This window comes from Ochlerotatus camptorhynchus, unplaced genomic scaffold (assembly GCF_037179485.1).
Source record: "Ochlerotatus camptorhynchus isolate MF236.1 unplaced genomic scaffold, CSIRO-AGI_Acam_v1.1 ptg000213l, whole genome shotgun sequence".
In the NCBI taxonomy this organism is placed as follows: Eukaryota; Metazoa; Arthropoda; class Insecta; order Diptera; family Culicidae; genus Ochlerotatus; species Ochlerotatus camptorhynchus.
Genome location: NW_027040703.1, coordinates 5,920,193 through 5,943,746, shown reverse-complemented (window position 1 = coordinate 5,943,746; position 23,554 = coordinate 5,920,193). Strand labels below are relative to the sequence as shown.

General features: G+C 36.0%; 1 protein-coding gene and 1 non-coding gene across 3 annotated transcripts in view; both read left to right on the top strand.

Annotated features, from left to right (window-relative positions):
- LOC135703426 (coiled-coil domain-containing protein 102A) overlaps nt 1-23,554 on the top strand; it is a 204,103-nt gene that overhangs the window by 76,290 nt on the left and 104,259 nt on the right. The gene's annotated exons all lie outside the window — the stretch shown is intronic.
- TRNAV-UAC (transfer RNA valine (anticodon UAC)) lies at nt 22,685-22,757 on the top strand. Its single transcript has one exon. It is a non-coding gene; the product is annotated as a tRNA-Val (tRNA).

Below are 23,554 nucleotides of genomic sequence, written 5' to 3'. Positions count from 1 at the left end.
TATCTTTGTATTCTTAAGAATTCTCGTGAAAATTTGCTTTTATGTATCTGTATTATATTCTTTATATTTATCTTGGAATATTCCTGGAAATCTCGTGGTATGCCATTTATAATTAAGAAAAGTGTTATCTCAAGATTTTCTTGGGTTACATCTCAGATAGATTTTTTTTTTTTCAATTTCCTTGAAATGCTTACCAACGTGCTCTTTAGGTGGATCTCTTGCAATTCTCTTGAAAGTCTCCTTATAATTCCCTTAGAAATTTCTTAAGAATCTCCTGGAACACTACTCAAAGTTTCTTTGGAAATATGCTCAACATTTCCAGCCTAATCCTCCCAAACTGTTTGATACTTCTTAAAAATTCTCATAAATTCTTTGGGAAATTATCTTGAAACTATCTACAAACTAGCTTTAACTACTGCCTTTTTTTTTAATAGGTGAAATGGCTCTAATGTTGGCCTATGGATCTAAGATGTGACCCAGCGCTAAAAATCTGCTATTTATCAATTTTATCTAGCTGAACGCGTCATTGGGACGGTACTAATGGATATTTTTGGTCGCTATTGAAAATTATGTCAATTGCTGAATTTATGAATGGGTCCAAATTTGGGGCATTTATGCCGACATTACATCAATTTTCTCTATATTAAGAATTAAATTTCCTTGGAATTATTATCCATATTTTGTTACAGCTCTCTTTAGAATTTCTGTTCGCTTTAGATTGTTCAGCGGTACACAACGAAGTCGGTTAAACCATACCGGGTTTTTGAACAGCTGATAATCCATACATATTTAATTTTTTATCATTAAATGGATTCGTTCGCTGACACAAGCAGCTGTTTTTTGTTGGTGCGAGTCACGCGATAGTCTCTTTCTCGATATCAACGCATTGTTGTGATGCTTGCTCATTGTTTGAAGTTTCATTCGCTTTTGCCGTTACCCCATTGGAAGCAAACAACTAACAAACAAAAAACTAACGATTAGATTCAACTTCGCACATTGCTCGGTGAAACCATCTATGGAAGAAATTGCGAATTTTGTTGGATCGCCGGACACGGAGCCCACTCAGATGAACACTACATACCGCATATCGGAGGAAAAATCTATAAAATCGCCTCGAAGGAAGAGTAAGAAGAGCTCATAAAGTATGTCCTCGTTAATACTTTATTGTTATTTAATCCTTTTGGACATTTGAGCCTAACAAATAAACTAATCGGAAAATAAATTAACATCAATTTTCAGTTCCTATAGGTCACCCTGATTCCAAAAATACCCATATTGTGCAGTATTTGACAGTGTTTCCCAGCTTTTCAGTAAACGGAAGACGCCACCTTGGATATCTAAATGGAGTCAAATGGATTTCCAGTCCCTACACGTCACCCCGATTCTAAAACATTCCCATACTTATTTTGGGGTATTTGACTGTGTTTCCAAAGCTTTCTCTAACCAAAAACCACCATATGGGTTTCAAAATACCGTCAGACATGGGTTTCCAGTCCATACACTAATAAAATTCCACACATTTTTATTGACGAATTTCCATGTGAAATTCCACATGATTTTCATGTGACCACAAATAAACAGAATCCACCCAGAAGCACACATGAAATTTATGAGTCAAATGAATAATATGTGGGGTTACACATGGCTTTTATGTGTACACATATTTAGTATGTGTCCGACACATAGATATCATTTGTTGATCACATTGCAAAAAATCATGTGTGGGACACATAAAAACAATCATTGAAATTTTATCAGTGTACACGTCACCTCGATTTCAAAAATACCCGTATTTGACAGTATTTTCCAAATTTTCTATAACCGGAAGCCGATGGATTTCAAAATGGCGTTAGACATCGCATTCCGGTTTCTAAACTTTACCCCGATTTCAAAAAATACACATATTATGGGGTATTTCACAGTATTTCCCAGTTTCCCAAAATCGCAAAAGAAAATCGCCATTTGGAATTTGCTTCGTAAAAAACAGCCTCGTTATTTGGGATTTTCTTCGTAAAAAGAGGGACGTAAACTGAATACTAGTTATCAAAAAGGTTTCAGTGTATTCTGAAAATTTTAGGAATGTTCCGGAGGAACATTGTAGGGTGTATGTATATTAGTTTTATGCATGCTTGGCATGCACAGTTGTACACGCCAACTGTTCATTTGTTAATAAATTTTCACTCAGATGTTGAAATTTAGTGTTCTTTACAGTAATTGATAGATTAGGATCATAGTTTACTGTAGACATGTAAAGAGTAGGTAAATATTATCATTTGAATCAACACCAATGAATTTTTCACTTCAAGTTCGAGATGAGCAGCGAGCATTTCTAACATCATTTTTGCAACGCACAGTTACAGTTTATTACTAAAATTAAAATATCACTTTTTTACGTATTTATAAGAAGCTTACACTCTATTCTATCGACTGCTTCAAACAAAACTATGTTTCGTCAACTTTGTGCAAAGTTATTATCAAATGAGCAGTCCGTGAGCAAAACTGTGTATACCAAGCATGGTTTTATGTATATCCGGAAAATTGAAGGAACATTAGAAAATATGGGCAACTCAGGGAAGTTCAGAAAATTTAAGATAAAATAAGAAATTTTGAGAAAAGTTCCGAAAGTTTCAAAGCATTTAAAACTTCAGGAAAACTACGGAAAATTTCGGGAACTTTAAAAAAAATACCAATAAATTCAGGGAGCTCCAGAGAACTTAGCGAAGTTCGAATATCTATTGTGTAGTTCAAATAACATCAGGAAAGCCTAGAATTTTGAGGAAGAATTAAGATGTTGAAAAATTAGTTTCGCCTCAGATAGCCTACACACTTAGAAATACCTAATTTTTCACGTGACGGAATCCATCTTTGACATAAAGGATGAGACGTAAACAAACATGTCATGTAAAATTAAGTGCTCCGAAACTGAAAAGTTCGAAAAAAAAAAACGTTTGTTTGAGCTGAATTTCGCGTCTATATGACTCAATTTTATGTCAAAATTGACGCTCGTATATGTCAATTTCAGAGCACCTAAATTTACATCCATTTTTCTAAGTGTGTAGGTAGTTAAGGGACGGTATTATCAACAATCAATACGAAACTAATGATTTTAAATTGGCTCACTACTAAACTAGCCTATTGGTCCCAAGCAAATCGATTAACGTATCCCATTCTAGTCGAAATTCTAGTACTACGCAATGTTTGTTTTGATTCGCTGTGAAAGTTTGACAGATAAAATGAGGGGTTATTGGTTTTTCCTATGTTTCGAGGGGTGAATCGATGAGCTTGGGACCGAAGAGAGTACCAGAGCTGAGTCAAAAAGTTGAGCACGTTATTTCGGGACCTTCTAGTCTTAGAGTTACCTCTATGGTATTATCATAGAGGTAACTCTAAGACCACTGGGTCCCGAAGAAAATCATTATTATTTTTGGCTCACTCAGTACCAGAACAACGGTCCCAAGCAGTCCCAAGCTATTTCACTCACCCCTGCATGTTCTGCATGAATCCACACACCCCTGATGTTATCTGTCAAACTTTCATAGCGAATCAAAACAAACATAGTGTAGTAATAGAATTTCAACTAGAATAGGGTACGTTAATCGTTTGCTTGGGACCAATAGGCTACTAAAGTGGTGAGCCGATTTAAAATCGTTAGTTTCGTATTGATTGTTGGTATTATCAAGCAGGAGGTGGCGTATTCGATTCCCGGTCCGGTCGAGAAAATCTTTCGGGTCGGGTTCGTCTTTTCTCGCTTTCCCTGTATGTAGAGAATATTGTGCTTGCCAAACCAGTCCAAATTACTCCAGAAAAGTTATGAAATTTCAGAGAAACTTGAGAACTTCACAGAAGGTCATAGAACTTCAAGAAACTTCCGGAAACATCATAGAAATTCAATAAACGTTCGGGAATATCCGAGAACTTTAGGGAAACCCAGTAAAATTGCAAAAAAATTGAGAGCTCCCAAGTTTTCAAAAAAAAAAAAAATCGGAGATGCTTAGAAAAGTTCAGAAATATTTTGAGAACCTCACAAAAATTTATGAATTTTCAAACAAGCTAAGGGATTCACATTCTATTGAATTAAGCGTAGTATAAAAATATTCAGGAGAATTGGAATGATTTTAGAGATGTTCAGAAAACCCCAGGGTAGTTCCAATCACTTTAGGGAAATTACAAATGAAAAATTGAAGAAGGTTCGAGAACTTCTGGGAAATTGTCAAAGCTTCAGAACCTTCATAGACTCCCAGAAAAAAATCGGGAACCTCAGAACAATCCATGATTATTAGGCAAGTTGAGGAAACTTTAGCAGAGTAATTTCTAAAACTTCGAAAGAACTTCAAGGTAGTATTGACTCCAGGAAAAATGTTTGAACTTTAAGTAGAGAATTTCAGAAAAGTCCAGAAAAATTCACGAAAGTTCCGAGATTTTGAGTAGTTTTGAGTTTCGAAAAATTCAAGAAAATTTCGGGATCTTCAGGGATGGAAAATTGCAAGAACTCTAAGGTCTTTGCCTTACCATAGCAGCAAACAGTTGTGACTACTTGTATGTAACTTATTTCAGTCACAATCAAGTTGCAGCAACGTATTTTGAGTACTTTTAATATCTGAATGTAGCAAATAATAGTCACGTTTAAAATTACCTTATATTCTGGTATATTGGAGGTTCCTATTCCCGCTTGAATTAAAGGCGTTTATCGTTTAATCTTTTGTAATGCTGCGAAGAGTTTCGTTATTATCCCTCTGGTTGAAAATCGAGAAAAAACGGTGGGTAGAACTCAGTGGGTAACGCGTTCTCCTGGGGATAGCTGTATTTTTAAGACTAATTGCAGGCAAGGTCTTTCCATACTCCAATGTAACTAAGAGGGAACTAAATTGTGTGAACATGCAGTTACACCATAGAGGTAACTCTAAGACCAGAAGGTCCCGAACAAACGAGCTCAACTTTTTGGCTCAGCTCTGGTACTATCTTTGGTCCCAAGCTAATCGAAGCACCCCTCGAAACATAGGAAAATCCGATGTCAATCATACAAGGTCTGGAACAACAGGCAGCTTGCTGGTGTTAGAAGCAAAAATGTTGTAAACGTTGCTGAGCAAGCGAATGACGATGTCACGGCAGCACAACATTCCATATTGCGAATAGCAAACGTGTCGTCACAGAAAACAGCTGTTTCGTGTAAAAAGATAAACATTGTGATGAAATACGAACACCACCAAACATTTCCACATTTCACTAATACCAATAAGCCGGTTAGGCCAGACCTTGTATAATTGACATCGAGGAAAATCCACGAACCCCTCATTTTATCTGTCAAACTTCCATAGCGAATCAAGACAAACATAGTGTAGTACTGGAATTTATACTAGAATGAGGTACGTTAAACGATTTACTTGGGACCAATAGGCTAGTCAAGTAGTGAGCCAATTTAAAATCGTTATTTTCGTATTGATTATTGGTAATCCTTGCACTGATGGTGGGTTCCATTCACATCACATCACATCAAATCTAAGCAAAACTGCAAGTAATTTTTCAGGTGAGAATTTCATAGTTGTGAGCAAAATTCAACGGTTATTCCAACATATATTCAATTAGAATTTTGAGAATACTTCCAACAGATTTCTTAGAAATATCCTTAGACAATTCTGAGCTAAATTTCAAGTGGATTTCGAGGAGTATTCTAAGGATATTCCGGTGTTATTTGTTCAGATAATTCAAAGGAGAAGCAGCATTTCGAAGAATTTTTGGGATTTCCTAGCAGAACTAAAAAAATACTCCTAAGATAATTCCATGGTAAATTCTGAGGTGAACTCCAAGTGAATTTTCAGGAGAATTCTTCAGGCAATTCCTAGCAAGAATTATTAATTATGTAATGAGCATTGCAGAGTGAATTAAAATAGTTTTCTAACGATGTTGTAATATTTTTTTAAATCATATTTTTCCTTTACACTAGTTAATAATACCTATCACAATTTCTGGCTCAATTTAAAATGTTTCCATTATACATTGGTTTTTTTTGAAAAATGCGTGAAATTAGAATCATAGGTTAATGAAACTATGGTACTTTATGGTAGAAACATTCGGAAAAACCTGTCCCAAGACGACCTATTGACTCATTCAACCTTGTTGTTCGGTCCAATAGATGTTTGGCCCAGTAGAATGCTGTTCGGCTGTTGTAGAAGCATTTTGCTTTTGTTCAGTAATTAGGTAAAACAGTTGTTCAAAAATTAGATCTGTGCATCTAGGTATGTCATTTAATATTTTAAAACGCTATCTCGACGTTTCATTCCTCATTTCGGAAAGAGTTCTAATAATTAATGTCAGCAATGTCTTCTTATTAGGTAACTAAGCAAACCCGGAGCACCTTCGTGATGCAAGTTCGCCGATCGCATAAAGATTAGCATAGTTCATATCTAAAACGCGTCACGTGTTAGAGAATAGATTTATTCTAGACTTTAATTCAGGAGACCATAATAATTTCAAATATGGTAAAATATCTCTGTTATTGAAAGTCGTGTTACACAGTGTTGTTAGTTTTTAATCTAGTTGTGCAAGATCTTGCAATATACACTTTTGACGAATGCGTACAGATAGGCAATCAATGTCTACCTTTTTTGGATGACTGACAAATCAATTTGCATGATTCTATTTCTGGAAGTTTTCTGATCATGTTTAAGTCACATTTTGGTAACCTTTTAAATGATTTCGGTCACTTTTTAGTCACTTTTTTAAATGATTTTAGTCACTAATTCCCTATTTTTATTGCTTAACACTGCTATCAGCCCTGGTCTTACCATTTTCGTTGGAAAATGTGATTTTTTGCTTTGTTAATTGTGATCGATTGCGTTACACGATGCGACTACACTAATTCCAATGATAAGTTTTATTAATTGTTTGTCTTATCATTTGAAGCTTTGGAATCTCATTTAAACCTGTGGCAAATTTTCATTAAATAAGTGTCCATTCTCTTTGCCAAAGTTTTCAGTCGATCTGATTAGAAGTGATTTCCGATTTTGTTAAACAATGGAATCAGTTTAGTTGAAAGTTATTGAACATCGTTGGAAGTGGTGACATTTTCAGTATTAGGTATTAGGTTGGGTCCTAATTGTTTACAGCATTTTCGTTAAATTTTTGACCAGGTATGTCCATTTTAATATCATAGTAGCCTTCTCAAAATTATTGGCCGTATTTTGATACCAATCAAACAAACAATTTTATGCTACCTATTGACTTAATTATTTAATATTCTTGCTTAGATGTCTTCTCAGCAATATGCTAAATAAATCCCTCAACGCCTCACTGAACCGGGAGAACCGGGAATAAAAGAAACCGGGAAAACCGGGAATCTGATTGGAACTTTAACCCATAATTTTTATCAATAAATATTCGAAGTCCCATGTCTCGAATTTTTCTCTTAGAATTTAGAATCCAGCCCCATCGTTTTGAAAAGTTTCCTAAGACCAGGATCTTGAAATTTTATCACAACTGAAGTCTCACAATCTTGACAATTTTGATCAATCCTGGATCATAAATTATTTCATATTATCATATTATTTCTTTGAAACGTAGCACATTTCTCGAGGATTTCTTTAGAATCATTTCAAAATGTCTTCAGGACTACTTTAACTATCAGGATTCAGTATTTATTTTATTCATTTCGTCAAGCAAATGTAGACTACATACAATGATTATTACAATGTTTACTTACATACTATGCATTAATTTTAGTCTGTTTAAGCTTAGTTTTTATTTGCTGCTTGGACATAGTGATGTCAATAGTTCCGCAATGCAAATTATACAGGCGCATCATTCCATTGATTGGGCTATTTTTTGCATAGTTTGTTCTGTACGATTTTTCAGAAAATAAATTCCGTGTTCTAAGATTTCGAAAAGGTGTGTAAAAGTTTAATTGTGCGAGAATTTCTGCCGAATCTATACGCATTGAAATAATGTCGTTGATGAAGAAAAGCATTGCAAATTGGCGGCACTCCCTAAGTGTTTGTATATTGATGAGCATGCAGCGCGCTTCATAAGATGGTAATGGAAATGCAGTTCAATTCAATTCACGTAAAGCATATAAAAGGAATTGTTTTTGGACAGCTTCTATGCGTTCTTCGTGTATGGAAATGTATGGTTTCCATACTAGGTGGCAGTATTCCAGAATTGGCCTTACATATGTGGTATATAATAGCTTAATAGTGTATGGGTCTTCGAAATTATTATTGAACCTTTTAATGAAGCCTAGCTTTCTGTTTGCTTTACAAATGATAGTATTATAATGTTCTATAAAAGTTAGTTTGGAGTGTAGGATTACATCTAGATCTCTTACAATTTTGCATTTTTCTACTATTTGGTTGCCTAATGATATTTCAATAATCAATGTTTAAATTTTTCTGCTAAATGCTATTGCGTTACATTTTTTTACGTTCAGTTGAAGTAGACTTTTACTACACCAGGTGTGGAATATATTGATTTCATTCTGGAATTCTTCTGCATCGCTAGAATTACTTATTTCCATGAAGAGCTTCATGTCGTCTGCATATACAAGCAGTTTTGTTTTTTTAAGTATGTAGGAAATGTCGTTTATGTAGAAAATAAAAAGAAGTGGGCCTAAATGAGAACCCTGAGGTACCCCAGAGGTGAACGAAATTGGTTCTGAAAGTTTATTTTGAAAGCGGACTATTTGTTTACGATGTGTTAGGTATGATTGAAGCCAATTCAAAAGTCCAGGCTCCATTCCTATTTTCTGCAATTTAAGGATTAATAATGGTATGTCGATGCGGTCAAATGCTTTACTGAAGTCGGTGTATAGCGCCTCAAAGTGCTTGCCACTGTCCATCGCTTTAAGAATGAAAGATACATACTCTAGAAGATTAGAGGTAGTTGAGCGACCTTTAAAAAAGCCGTGCTATTTACTTGTAATTAGATTTTTCACCTGCTGAGAAATATTGCCGTTTACGATTGATTCGAAAAGTTTTGGAATGCACAATAATTTTGAATGTCTGATTTTGTGCCAGATTTGAAATAGGTACCAAATAAGATGATTTCCAAATTTCAGGGAATTTTCCATTTTTCAGAGACATGTTGTAAAGACGCTCTAGATGAAATACGAGGTTTTTCAAAAATATGGGTGCGATGCCGTCAGGTCCAGACCCTCATTCTCCTTAATAATCTTATGATTCTGTCCTAGACATGTCTTCCATGACATTGCAGAACAATTTAGGAATTCCCATACAGAAAACTTTTGAAATTAACTATACGTTTATCTTTGTATTCTTAAGAATTCTCGTGAAAATTTGCTTTTATGTATCTGTATTATATTCTTTATATTTATCTTGGAATATTCCTGGAAATCTCGTGGTATGCCATTTATAATTAAGAAAAGTGTTATCTCAAGATTTTCTTGGGTTACATCTCAGATAGATTTTTTTTTTTTTCAATTTCCTTGAAATGCTTACCAACGTGCTCTTTAGGTGGATCTCTTGCAATTCTCTTGAAAGTCTCCTTATAATTCCCTTAGAAATTTCTTAAGAATCTCCTGGAACACTACTCAAAGTTTCTTTGGAAATATGCTCAACATTTCCAGCCTAATCCTCCCAAACTGTTTGATACTTCTTAAAAATTCTCATAAATTCTTTGGGAAATTATCTTGAAACTATCTACAAACTAGCTTTAACTACTGCCTTTTTTTTTAATAGGTGAAATGGCTCTAATGTTGGCCTATGGATCTAAGATGTGACCCAGCGCTAAAAATCTGCTATTTATCAATTTTATCTAGCTGAACGCGTCATTGGGACGGTACTAATGGATATTTTTGGTCGCTATTGAAAATTATGTCAATTGCTGAATTTATGAATGGGTCCAAATTTGGGGCATTTATGCCGACATTACATCAATTTTCTCTATATTAAGAATTAAATTTCCTTGGAATTATTATCCATATTTTGTTACAGCTCTCTTTAGAATTTCTGTTCGCTTTAGATTGTTCAGCGGTACACAACGAAGTCGGTTAAACCATACCGGGTTTTTGAACAGCTGATAATCCATACATATTTAATTTTTTATCATTAAATGGATTCGTTCGCTGACACAAGCAGCTGTTTTTTGTTGGTGCGAGTCACGCGATAGTCTCTTTCTCGATATCAACGCATTGTTGTGATGCTTGCTCATTGTTTGAAGTTTCATTCGCTTTTGCCGTTACCCCATTGGAAGCAAACAACTAACAAACAAAAAACTAACGATTAGATTCAACTTCGCACATTGCTCGGTGAAACCATCTATGGAAGAAATTGCGAATTTTGTTGGATCGCCGGACACGGAGCCCACTCAGATGAACACTACATACCGCATATCGGAGGAAAAATCTATAAAATCGCCTCGAAGGAAGAGTAAGAAGAGCTCATAAAGTATGTCCTCGTTAATACTTTATTGTTATTTAATCCTTTTGGACATTTGAGCCTAACAAATAAACTAATCGGAAAATAAATCATTAAATTGAGTTAACTGAACAAAATCTGTCCAAATTCGGAATAAATTGTCTAGTTTTTAAATTGTTTAACAAGGATCGCTGTAAGGGGAACTTCACCGCAAAACATAATGACGATTTGATTTTTCTAAAAATATTGGAAAAGATATCAACATTAAATGAAAATCAATTTTTTTCTAATTTTTTTGAAGGAAATTCACGTGCAAAAACATTTTTTGTAAGTCATCATGGCATAAAGTTGGACCACAAAACATCGACCTTTCACGACTGTCGGGCTGCTTTGAGGTCGATTTCGGTGTAAATCAATGCGATCCTAAGCCAATTTTACGCCATGTTGGATTTCAAAATTGCATCAAACATCAATTTTCAGTTCCTATAGGTCACCCTGATTCCAAAAATACCCATATTGTGCAGTATTTGACAGTGTTTCCCAGCTTTTCAGTAAACGGAAGACGCCACCTTGGATATCTAAATGGAGTCAAATGGATTTCCAGTCCCTACACGTCACCCCGATTCTAAAACATTCCCATACTTATTTTGGGGTATTTGACTGTGTTTCCAAAGCTTTCTCTAACCAAAAACCACCATATGGGTTTCAAAATACCGTCAGACATGGGTTTCCAGTCCATACACTAATAAAATTCCACACATTTTTATTGACGAATTTCCATGTGAAATTCCACATGATTTTCATGTGACCACAAATAAACAGAATCCACCCAGAAGCACACATGAAATTTATGAGTCAAATGAATAATATGTGGGGTTACACATGGCTTTTATGTGTACACATATTTAGTATGTGTCCGACACATAGATATCATTTGTTGATCACATTGCAAAAAATCATGTGTGGGACACATAAAAACAATCATTGAAATTTTATCAGTGTACACGTCACCTCGATTTCAAAAATACCCGTATTTGACAGTATTTTCCAAATTTTCTATAACCGGAAGCCGATGGATTTCAAAATGGCGTTAGACATCGCATTCCGGTTTCTAAACTTTACCCCGATTTCAAAAAATACACATATTATGGGGTATTTCACAGTATTTCCCAGTTTCCCAAAATCGCAAAAGAAAATCGCCATTTGGAATTTGCTTCGTAAAAAACAGCCTCGTTATTTGGGATTTTCTTCGTAAAAAGAGGGACGTAAACTGAATACTAGTTATCAAAAAGGTTTCAGTGTATTCTGAAAATTTTAGGAATGTTCCGGAGGAACATTGTAGGGTGTATGTATATTAGTTTTATGCATGCTTGGCATGCACAGTTGTACACGCCAACTGTTCATTTGTTAATAAATTTTCACTCAGATGTTGAAATTTAGTGTTCTTTACAGTAATTGATAGATTAGGATCATAGTTTACTGTAGACATGTAAAGAGTAGGTAAATATTATCATTTGAATCAACACCAATGAATTTTTCACTTCAAGTTCGAGATGAGCAGCGAGCATTTCTAACATCATTTTTGCAACGCACAGTTACAGTTTATTACTAAAATTAAAATATCACTTTTTTACGTATTTATAAGAAGCTTACACTCTATTCTATCGACTGCTTCAAACAAAACTATGTTTCGTCAACTTTGTGCAAAGTTATTATCAAATGAGCAGTCCGTGAGCAAAACTGTGTATACCAAGCATGGTTTTATGTATATCCGGAAAATTGAAGGAACATTAGAAAATATGGGCAACTCAGGGAAGTTCAGAAAATTTAAGATAAAATAAGAAATTTTGAGAAAAGTTCCGAAAGTTTCAAAGCATTTAAAACTTCAGGAAAACTACGGAAAATTTCGGGAACTTTAAAAAAAATACCAATAAATTCAGGGAGCTCCAGAGAACTTAGCGAAGTTCGAATATCTATTGTGTAGTTCAAATAACATCAGGAAAGCCTAGAATTTTGAGGAAGAATTAAGATGTTGAAAAATTAGTTTCGCCTCAGATAGCCTACACACTTAGAAATACCTAATTTTTCACGTGACGGAATCCATCTTTGACATAAAGGATGAGACGTAAACAAACATGTCATGTAAAATTAAGTGCTCCGAAACTGAAAAGTTCGAAAAAAAAAAACGTTTGTTTGAGCTGAATTTCGCGTCTATATGACTCAATTTTATGTCAAAATTGACGCTCGTATATGTCAATTTCAGAGCACCTAAATTTACATCCATTTTTCTAAGTGTGTAGGTAGTTAAGGGACGGTATTATCAACAATCAATACGAAACTAATGATTTTAAATTGGCTCACTACTAAACTAGCCTATTGGTCCCAAGCAAATCGATTAACGTATCCCATTCTAGTCGAAATTCTAGTACTACGCAATGTTTGTTTTGATTCGCTGTGAAAGTTTGACAGATAAAATGAGGGGTTATTGGTTTTTCCTATGTTTCGAGGGGTGAATCGATGAGCTTGGGACCGAAGAGAGTACCAGAGCTGAGTCAAAAAGTTGAGCACGTTATTTCGGGACCTTCTAGTCTTAGAGTTACCTCTATGGTATTATCATAGAGGTAACTCTAAGACCACTGGGTCCCGAAGAAAATCATTATTATTTTTGGCTCACTCAGTACCAGAACAACGGTCCCAAGCAGTCCCAAGCTATTTCACTCACCCCTGCATGTTCTGCATGAATCCACACACCCCTGATGTTATCTGTCAAACTTTCATAGCGAATCAAAACAAACATAGTGTAGTAATAGAATTTCAACTAGAATAGGGTACGTTAATCGTTTGCTTGGGACCAATAGGCTACTAAAGTGGTGAGCCGATTTAAAATCGTTAGTTTCGTATTGATTGTTGGTATTATCAAGCAGGAGGTGGCGTATTCGATTCCCGGTCCGGTCGAGAAAATCTTTCGGGTCGGGTTCGTCTTTTCTCGCTTTCCCTGTATATAGAGAATATTGTGCTTGCCAAACCAGTCCAAATTACTCCAGAAAAGTTATGAAATTTCAGAGAAACTTGAGAACTTCACAGAAGGTCATAGAACTTCAAGAAACTTCCGGAAACATCATAGAAATTCAATAAACGTTCGGGAATATCCGAGAACTTTAGGGAAACCCAGTAAAATTGCAAAAAAATTGAGAGCTCCCAAGTTTTCAAAAAAAAAAAAAATCGGAGATGCTTAGAAAAGTTCAGAAATATTTTGAGAACCTCACAAAAATTTATGAATTTTCAAACAAGCTAAGGGATTCACATTCTATTGAATTAAGCGTAGTATAAAAATATTCAGGAGAATTGGAATGATTTTAGAGATGTTCCGAGTGCTTCAAAGAAGATCAGAAAACCCCAGGGTAGTTCCAATCACTTTAGGGAAATTACAAATGAAAAATTGAAGAAGGTTCGAGAACTTCTGGGAAATTGTCAAAGCTTCAGAACCTTCATAGACTCCCAGAAAAAAATCGGGAACCTCAGAACAATCCATGATTATTAGGCAAGTTGAGGAAACTTTAGCAGAGTAATTTCTAAAACTTCGAAAGAACTTCAAGGTAGTATTGACTCCAGGAAAAATGTTTGAACTTTAAGTAGAGAATTTCAGAAAAGTCCAGAAAAATTCACGAAAGTTCCGAGATTTTGAGTAGTTTTGAGTTTCGAAAAATTCAAGAAAATTTCGGGATCTTCAGGGATGGAAAATTGCAAGAACTCTAAGGTCTTTGCCTTACCATAGCAGCAAACAGTTGTGACTACTTGTATGTAACTTATTTCAGTCACAATCAAGTTGCAGCAACGTATTTTGAGTACTTTTAATATCTGAATGTAGCAAATAATAGTCACGTTTAAAATTACCTTATATTCTGGTATGTTGGAGGTTCCTATTCCCGCTTGAATTAAAGGCGTTTATCGTTTAATCTTTTGTAATGCTGCGAAGAGTTTCGTTATTATCCCTCTGGTTGAAAATCGAGAAAAAACGGTGGGTAGAACTCAGTGGGTAGCGCGTTCTCCTGGGGATAGCTGTATTTTTAAGACTAATTGCAGGCAAGGTCTTTCCATACTCCAATGTAACTAAGAGGGAACTAAATTGTGTGAACATGCAGTTACACCATAGAGGTAACTCTAAGACCAGAAGGTCCCGAACAAACGAGCTCAACTTTTTGGCTCAGCTCTGGTACTATCTTTGGTCCCAAGCTAATCGAAGCACCCCTCGAAACATAGGAAAATCCGATGTCAATCATACAATTTCTGGAACAACAGGCAGCTTGCTGGTGTTAGAAGCAAAAATGTTGTAAACGTTGCTGAGCAAGCGAATGACGATGTCACGGCAGCACAACATTCCATATTGCGAATAGCAAACGTGTCGTCACAGAAAACAGCTGTTTCGTGTAAAAAGATAAACATTGTGATGAAATACGAACACCACCAAACATTTCCACATTTCACTAATACCAATAAGCCGGTTAGGCCAGACCTTGTATAATTGACATCGAGGAAAATCCACGAACCCCTCATTTTATCTGTCAAACTTCCATAGCGAATCAAGACAAACATAGTGTAGTACTGGAATTTATACTAGAATGAGGTACGTTAAACGATTTGCTTGGGACCAATAGGCTAGTCAAGTAGTGAGCCAATTTAAAATCGTTATTTTCGTATTGATTATTGGTTACACATTCCTATATCACAATTATGGATGCCTTGACAGGGGGCGCATGGATTTAAGGTGGGCGAAGCGCACACATGTAAAAAAAAGTGAGTAGCCAGCTTTAAATTTACTAAGACAGCACTGGGTCAATAGTTCAAATCTATAAAACACACAAGTAACATTTTGAATTTTATTATAAACCCTCGTCAAGGCAACTTTGCCTTTATTACATCCACCAAAATCGCATTTAGACTACAATCTGTCTAATTGGCCCACCCTGAAGAAGGTGAATTTCGAAGCACTTCAAGATTGACTTGTTGCAAAAAGGTTATATGACAAATGCATTGAGCGGCATTTGAAGTAAAATTTTCAGTTTATCAAGACCTATTTTCTTGTGCAGCGTTAGTGTACGATTTGAATTCTAATTATTTGTTTTAACATGACAGCTCAACTAGATAGAAGGTTGCTGTTTTTGGCAAAGTTGTTAAGATTTATAAAACCTATTATAGTAGACAGTTTAGTTGAGAATTTTCTTACAAGGCGACGCTAGTATACTAAGTGGCTTGCTGCCTTTGGCAAAGGTGTTCGGATAGACAAGACCTATTGTATGCTGAACATGTTAGTTCAGAATTCTGTCACCAGGGATGTAAGTGTGCCTTTGAAATAATGATACTTCAATTCGAAATTTTGATTAGCTCTTTTTATTCTTCATAGTTATTACGGCCCAACTGGAACTTTCGTTTGTCTACAACTTTCATTTCGACTATTTGAATTTAATTTATGTGTTTTAAAAACGGATAGATCTGAGGATTTAGTAGTTAGTGACATCTTGTGTTTTCCCAAGTTGTTAGCTGCTCATCGGTGTACCCCCATATTTGCTTTTTCATAAATATGTCGCTTAGTTCGAGATCAAGAGCACACTGCTCTCCAAACCTTGTGTTCTCAATCCCTACCCTGCCATCCAGTTGTTACAATTTGCTACCCCTAACCTCGAGATAGCCGCGAGTAATCGGCCCCCGCTTCAGTAACGTTAGTTTTAAGTAATTTTGTGATCTAAACAATGAATATTGGCTCCGCAAAGCTACAGCAAATGATCCTGGAAAAATAAACAAATTAAAAAAAATGCATTGAGAAGCAAAATTTTAGGTCTGATTAGGTTAGTTCAGAATTCTGTCGCCAGGGATGTAAGTGTGTCTTTGAAATAATGATTCTTCAATACGAAATTTTGATTATCTCTTTTTATGCTTCATAGTTATCACGGGCCAACTGGAACTTTGCGTTTGCCTACAACTTTCATTTCATTTGCCGTTTTGAGATTGTCGTCATTACTTAGGGCCTGTTCATAAACTACGTAGACAGTTTTTTTTTTGGATTCTTGACCCCCCCCCCTCCCCATGCGTAGACAATTGTCCATACACAATTTTTAAAATTTGTTTGAGCCGTGGATAATTCTCAACCTTCGCCCCCCTAAACTGTCTACGTAGTTTATGGACAGCCCCTTATGAAATGGAGACTACACAAATGTAAAGTATTGGCCTGTAACGTATTGGTTGGCAGTATACATATGAAACATTAATGGCATACATCAACAAAAGAAAGAAGGACAAAGTGCTATCAAAATTGTAACATAATGTTTGCAAATTTAAATATAGCTATATGCCTTGTGTTAACGGGGATAGATCAGTTCTGTTGTGAGCTTAAAATTTGTAACTATGAAACAATTAAATTTGAACAGGTAAAAGACCAACTCAAATGAGATTCAGTTTATCCGTCATAATTCGGCACCATCAAAATGTAAAATGGTGTCAGTCACACTATGAAGTGTGTTAAACCTTTTTTTTTAAATGAAATGCATTCTAATTAGCGAAATGCTGCTTCGTTTACTTACTGTAAAATAACTATTATTCAGTTACCGAAAGTTGATTGTACATGTTTGGATCCTAATTTTAAATGGGATAGGTACACAATTTTGAATTTTTTAAATTGAATCTTCAAATTAGGTTGCTATTTTCATAAATTTGAATATTAAATGTTTGTTGATTTTAGAATTAAATTTATAATTTAATGAGTTTGTAATAATCCTTGAATTTAATAACAAAACCAGTAACTCGTAGCAGGGATGGAAAATCATTTACATTCATTTCGTGCATTCATTTACATTCATTTGCCTCTAACTTTTTTCATCAACAGAATACCGTAAAATGATGTACACACTTAGATAAGATAAAATTTTACCGAAATCTCAACAGCTGAACGTTTGGTAAACAGTTTCACAGATTTCCTGTACTTTTTCACAAATATCTGTGTTTTTTTTTCATTTCGGTAAAATTTTACAGAAATCTGTGAAAGAATGTTAGGGTGTATGAAGCATTTGTAGCTTTTGATATTAACTACAACTTTTGTTAATAACTAAAATCTGAATCTCTTAGAGCACCCGCACCAATGCGTTGCTAAAGCTATTTTAGCAACCTCCACCATAACGCATTAACCGCACTGGGGGTTGCTATTCAAGTGCGGGAAATAACAATCTGCCTCTCGGTGAACAGCGGGTTGACAAATATAGCAGCGCCATAGCAACCGGCCCAAACGTTGCTATCTATGAAATGTTTGTTTTGATTTTCATTTGAACATTGTGATATACAAATTAATTTGTATCTGGGACAAAAATGTGGACCCAAAGGATAGCAAAGCATTCCTCTTGAAGACCCGGAACATCCATAAATGTGGAAAATTAAAAAAAAAGGATCTAGATTTTTTAATCAACTTGTTGTTATGCTGCATGAGTGAACTTGGATTTGAAACCAGTATGTGCACTCTGGTGGCCATTGATCGGTCCTTTGAAAGATCCGGAACATCCGTAAAGGGGGCTAATTCATAGAAAAGATCCTAGGGCTCCGTATTTTTTTTAAATGAGTTATTTTGATGCTACATTAATGAATTTGGATCTGGGACCAGCATGCGAACTCTGCTGGCCACAACCCGGTCTTTCGGGAGGTTCGGACCATGCGTAAAAGTGATCAATTCATAAAAAAAGATTCAAGAGCATCACGATTCACTTATTTTGAAGCTACATGTATGAATTATGATGTAGGGCTTGTGGTTCTCTGGAAGATTTTGAACATCCACAAAAATAGACAATTCGCGTAAAAATCCTAGTTTTATTTGAACTTCCGTGAGGTTTTGAATTTTGCCTGAAGTTCATTAATTTTTCTATTGTTCCGGAAATTTTAATCATATTTATTAAATTACCTGAAGACCTCACATTGTTTCTGAAGCATAGCAAAATTCATGAAATTCTTGAAATATCCCATAATTCCTTTGAATTCCTTGAAATATCCTGCAATGTTTGCTTAAATAAATGAAACTGATATGAAGATCTTCAATCATCCACGAAGTTCGGAGAACTTCCCAAAATATAATGAAACTACAAAAAAATTGATATACTTCTTTGAAGGTCTCTAGACGTTCTTGAAGATTTCTGAACATTTCAAAATATCTCGCAATTTTTTTTTAACATAATCTGATCGTTGCTGAAGTTCTTGTATTTTTTGCAGTTCTTTAAACTGCATTGAAAACCATGGAACTCCCTTAAAATGATCTCACATGAAGTTTTGGAAATTCCCTGAGTTTCTTGGAACTTCTTTAACATTCTCCAATTTCCTTGAAATTAGTTGAACTGTTCTTAGTTTCTCTGATCAGTCCTTCTGCTCTCGAAGCATTCCTGAAGTACTCTCAATTCTTTTGAAGTTCTTGGTATTACCCTGAACTAAATAGAACTGCCAAAAAATTCTCGAAGTTTTGTTTTTATGTTTATGGAATTGACCGGAATTTATCAGACCTTACCCATACAAATCTTCAAACTTCCCTGAAAGTCTGGAATTTCTTGAATTTCACGAAGTTATGAAGCTATTGGAAGTGCCGTTATTATCTCTGAAATTCTCTAAAGCTCTCTAGTCTAACTTCTTTGAGGTACTTGGAAGTTCTCTAAAATGTCAGTTTTCCTCATGTTATCTCCACATCTATGAAATTATTTTGACATCTCTAAAGTTCTATGGATATCCCTGAATTTCTCAAATTTAAAAGTTCCTGCAGTTTCCTGAAGTTTTTGGAACCACTTTGAAAATCCTGAAGTTTGCCTGAAGCTCACCAAAATTTTAAGAAGTTTTCGGAACTTGCCCTTTGCTCCCACAGTTTGCCTATAAAACTTCCTGACTCTCCAGAAGATCTCTATTGTTTCCTGAAGTTTACGGAAATTTCATTGTGTTCTCCTAATGATGTTCCTGGAATTGTTCGGAAATTGATGGAACTGCCCTGAAGATTTTTTTTAAACTTCTGTGTAGCTTTCTCAATGTTTTTGAGTTCATTCCCTAAAGTTTTTTTTACTATCCTTAAATTTTTGGAACTTCTTGATGGTTTCCTTTATTTTACTGAAACAAATGGAACTGCCATAAAGTTCTCGAAACGAAACTAAAGTTTTAGAAACGTCCCTCAAGTACTCACAGTTTTCCTGACATTCATGGAACTGCCCTAACATTTTCAGAACTTACCCAAAGTTCACGTAACTTACTCATAGGTCTTTAAGCTTAAATTTTCCTGAATTTGATGGAACTGCCCTGAAGCTCTTGATCTTCGCTGAAGTAAATTTTCCTGGAATCTATTAAATTGCCTTACTTAAAGATCTTTTAAGTCCCCCACATTTCTATCAACCAGAACTTTTTAAAGGTTTCAACATTTTTTGATAAATTCACAAGCTAAAATATGTAATTTAGTAATCCAGATGGGCATCCGAAAATGCCTTTATGTCTTTTGATGCGCAACTTTTATAAGATGAGCATACGAAGATCGATATTTCGATCATTTTTACGAATTGACCACTTTTATGGGTGTTCCGGATCTCCCAGAGGACAGTTTCGTGACCACCAGTGTGCGCATGTTGGTTCCAGATTCAAATTCATTTATGTAGCATCACAACAAGTGATTTAAAAAAAATCGCTGGGCTATTCGGATCTTCCGGAGAACCGTTTCTTGAGTACCTGGGTCTGTAGTTGGATCTTAACTTTCAATCTTCAGTCTTCGTTGTTAGGTATATCAATATTGCTCTTATGCATGACGAAAAAGAGCTGGCAGAACATGTTATTGTTTTTCAGTGAATGCAATTTACATTCACTGAAAAACTATGGTGGGTTCTTATCGCTCTGATTTATCATGCATAAGAGATTTGAGTTGTCGACAAAAGATGTAGCTAATATCAAAGCCTACAGAAGCTTCAAACACTATTTTACGGAATTCTGTTGATGAAAAAAGGTAGAGGAAAATGAATGTAAATGAATGTACGAAATGAATTTAAATGATTTTCCATCCCTGAATCGTAGTCCTACGTCAATAATTAGGTTGTGCTCAGGACACAACCCTCAACTTTTAATTTTTAATAAGTAACCTAAAAGATATGCCTATGTTCTAGAATCTTGAGAACCTATTATGTTTAACATTTTTTGACGTAGGACTACGTTTTTGATTTCTATATACACTTTGTGAAAACCGAAAATGGAACATGTAACATAATAATGAAAGATTTTGAACGTTAATAACTCAGCTGCCCCTGGGCCAATTTCAAAAATATTATCACCAATCGATCAGAAATATTCCTACGCATCTGTTAAAATTAAGATGTTATCATTTTTCAGAATGTCACTTTTGAAAATTGAACGAATATGCAACTGTTGCTATGATAATTAAAATTATCACAGATTTCAAAGTTGAATTCAATCCTGTCTCACCATACGGTGTTTATTCAATCACCGCGTGGTGAGTGGTGGAGTTTTCCAGTACACTACGAAAGGCAGCCTGCAAGTAGCGAGTTGCAGCCCACATGAGCAACCATAGAAGGAGGAAGAAGCCGGAATCAGCAGCTCTTCGTGAGTCGCTGTGGGCCATCTTTGTCAAGCGCGTCTACTAAAGAGGATAAACAGAGAGAACCCCACACAAGTTCCTATTCCTACACAAAACGCAAGCTCCTGCAAATGAGATTTATTATATAAGACCACGTAGTACTACGTCACCATTGCGTACAACCCCATAGGGCTGTCCCTTGTAGTTTTAAGTTCGAGATTTCACTTATTTCTCCTTTCTATCATTTTAGTTATTTGATATCAAACTGTCAAACCGGGATTTTAAATTCTCAAATCCAGAGACCACCATGAATCCTTATGGGTCTGCGGACTAACCGTAGACGAACGTGTTCAAGTACGGTTTAGAAATTAAGTAATTATTCCACGCACAAGTTTGAACACCAGTCAGTACACTTTGTTTATTTGACATTTGACCCATCATTCGAATTCATCCCTCCAGAATGAATACCCACAAAACGTGAGATTTATTCCCGTTTTCTCTGAGACACATTCAGGCGGAGCAAGTTCTCCTCCACTTCTACTGTGATTAAAATATGCTCTTTCTGCTTGTTCAGGCTCCCTTGGATTGCATACACACATCGCATAAGCGGGACCCTCGTCTAATTGATTTGATTGGTCCGCGCGTCAGGCATCAGTTCGTAAATTTAGCTCAATTGATACAATTCAATTTTGAGTGGTAGATCAGGCAGCGCAGTCTCCAGGGCCAGAGGGAGTATGATTGCATACGTCCATTTGACGGTCTGTTAAATGGGTTACGCGGGTTTTTCCAACGTTTCGTCATCGATCCGGGGGTTCTAGTCTTTGGCAATGTCGCTTTTAAGGCGAATCAAATGTGTTCCCAATGACAACCTTCCTTACATTCTGCCTTCTATTGATAATGGTCACGCATGCGGTGACGACGCAATCGACGGTTATCATCACTTTTGGCGCCATTTATGGGCAGACATTTTCGTTTACGTTTTGATTTTTCTTGGAAGCAACCGGGGATGACATTGACCTTTTATGGGAGGAATTTGATTCGATTCCCGTGCTCGAATGGGGAAATCAAGAGCCTTTGAGGGACCAAATTGTACTTGAAGGGGCTGCAGATTGTTTCTTTGTACAATATTGGTGGTTCAAACGTCGGATTCTCTAGTTAGCCAATGAAACTATGTGTTGTCCGACTTCGTAGTAACATGAAGTTGTTAAAAGAAAAAAAATATATGATTCGGTTAGACTTATTTTATGAACAATAATTAATTTATGATCATGGACAGTTGAGATCAACGTAATGGATATTGTATATGTTATATAAAAAAACGTCAGGCTACAATGGGCTGGGTATCTAGCATGGATGTCGAAGAACAACAAGCGAATGTGAATTATGTAAAGAACCTGGACGAGGTTGTTGGCGCCAGAATAGACCTTGCATAGTGGTTGGCGGAATGGAATTCTCCGTTCAGTGTAGATACAATGGATTGTAGCCATACGAGCTAAAAATACTTGAATATAAATTAAATCTTCATCAGTTTTGATATGGAATTTGATGGCTTTTGATTGGAACGGCAATTTAAAAAACTAAGATATTACTCATTGTTACGATTTTAAGACAACGAACTGATTACTTACCTGTTGTCCGGTGAAAACGCTTTTATTTTTTTCATTCATTGAAAACGTGATCGCAATATAACTCACTCAATCCACCCAACGCTGCGATGCCACTGTTGGCAGCCTGCTGCTCAACGGGTTCCATAGTGTAGCGGTTATCACGTCTGCTTTACACGCAGAAGGTCTCCAGTTCGATCCTGGATGGAACCAAATCTTTTTTGGACCCGCTCTCCATTGATTGATTTTTCCCCTTTTGTCTTCAATTTGATTGCTTTTTATTTTTTGTATAACTCAATTGTTGTAATTGTTTACTCGAACTCCCCTTCAAAGCTAAGCAAATGATTCCACATCTCGTGCCTGTACCAGCGACGCACTAGGGGACTATATAAAGCTATTAAGCACAAACTCGTCCGGTTCTACACATGAACAAACAAAAACACAAGAAAATCTTAATCGCATCACGATCTCCGCGTAACAGTTTTCTTAATTGAATTAGACCCGTCATCAGTCAATCATACAATAAATACATACGCCTGTGACTGGTGATTTCAAAACTTTTAGTAACTCAACACCCTTGCTGCTGCTGCTGCTGCTGCTGGTGATGGTTAGCTGGCTGACTGACGGCTGGGCTGCGCACTGTTCTGTTTGGTTTCATTGGAAAAAAGTGCTCCCAATATGGCAATGAAAAACGATCGCTTTATGGATCCCTTTCGCCCCCGCTGCTAGCGCACTAATCCAGCGTTTGCGCTCAGCTGGTTGGATAGAACACAGAATACACCATTGTGTACGGTTCGGTGTTATCTTTGCGCGTTCGGTGGAGTGTGAGAAAATTAATGCTGTTTGTTTTATTGATGGTTTTTAATTAGTTCATATCAATTATTAAATTAAATGCGCCTGGCCGAAGGGGGTCCGAGTGGGGCTCGGCTTGGCAGTTTTTATCCATCTGCAGAAGGAGTATCTGGGCATCTGCTGGGGTCGTGTAGGCGATGAAACGATATTACGAAACC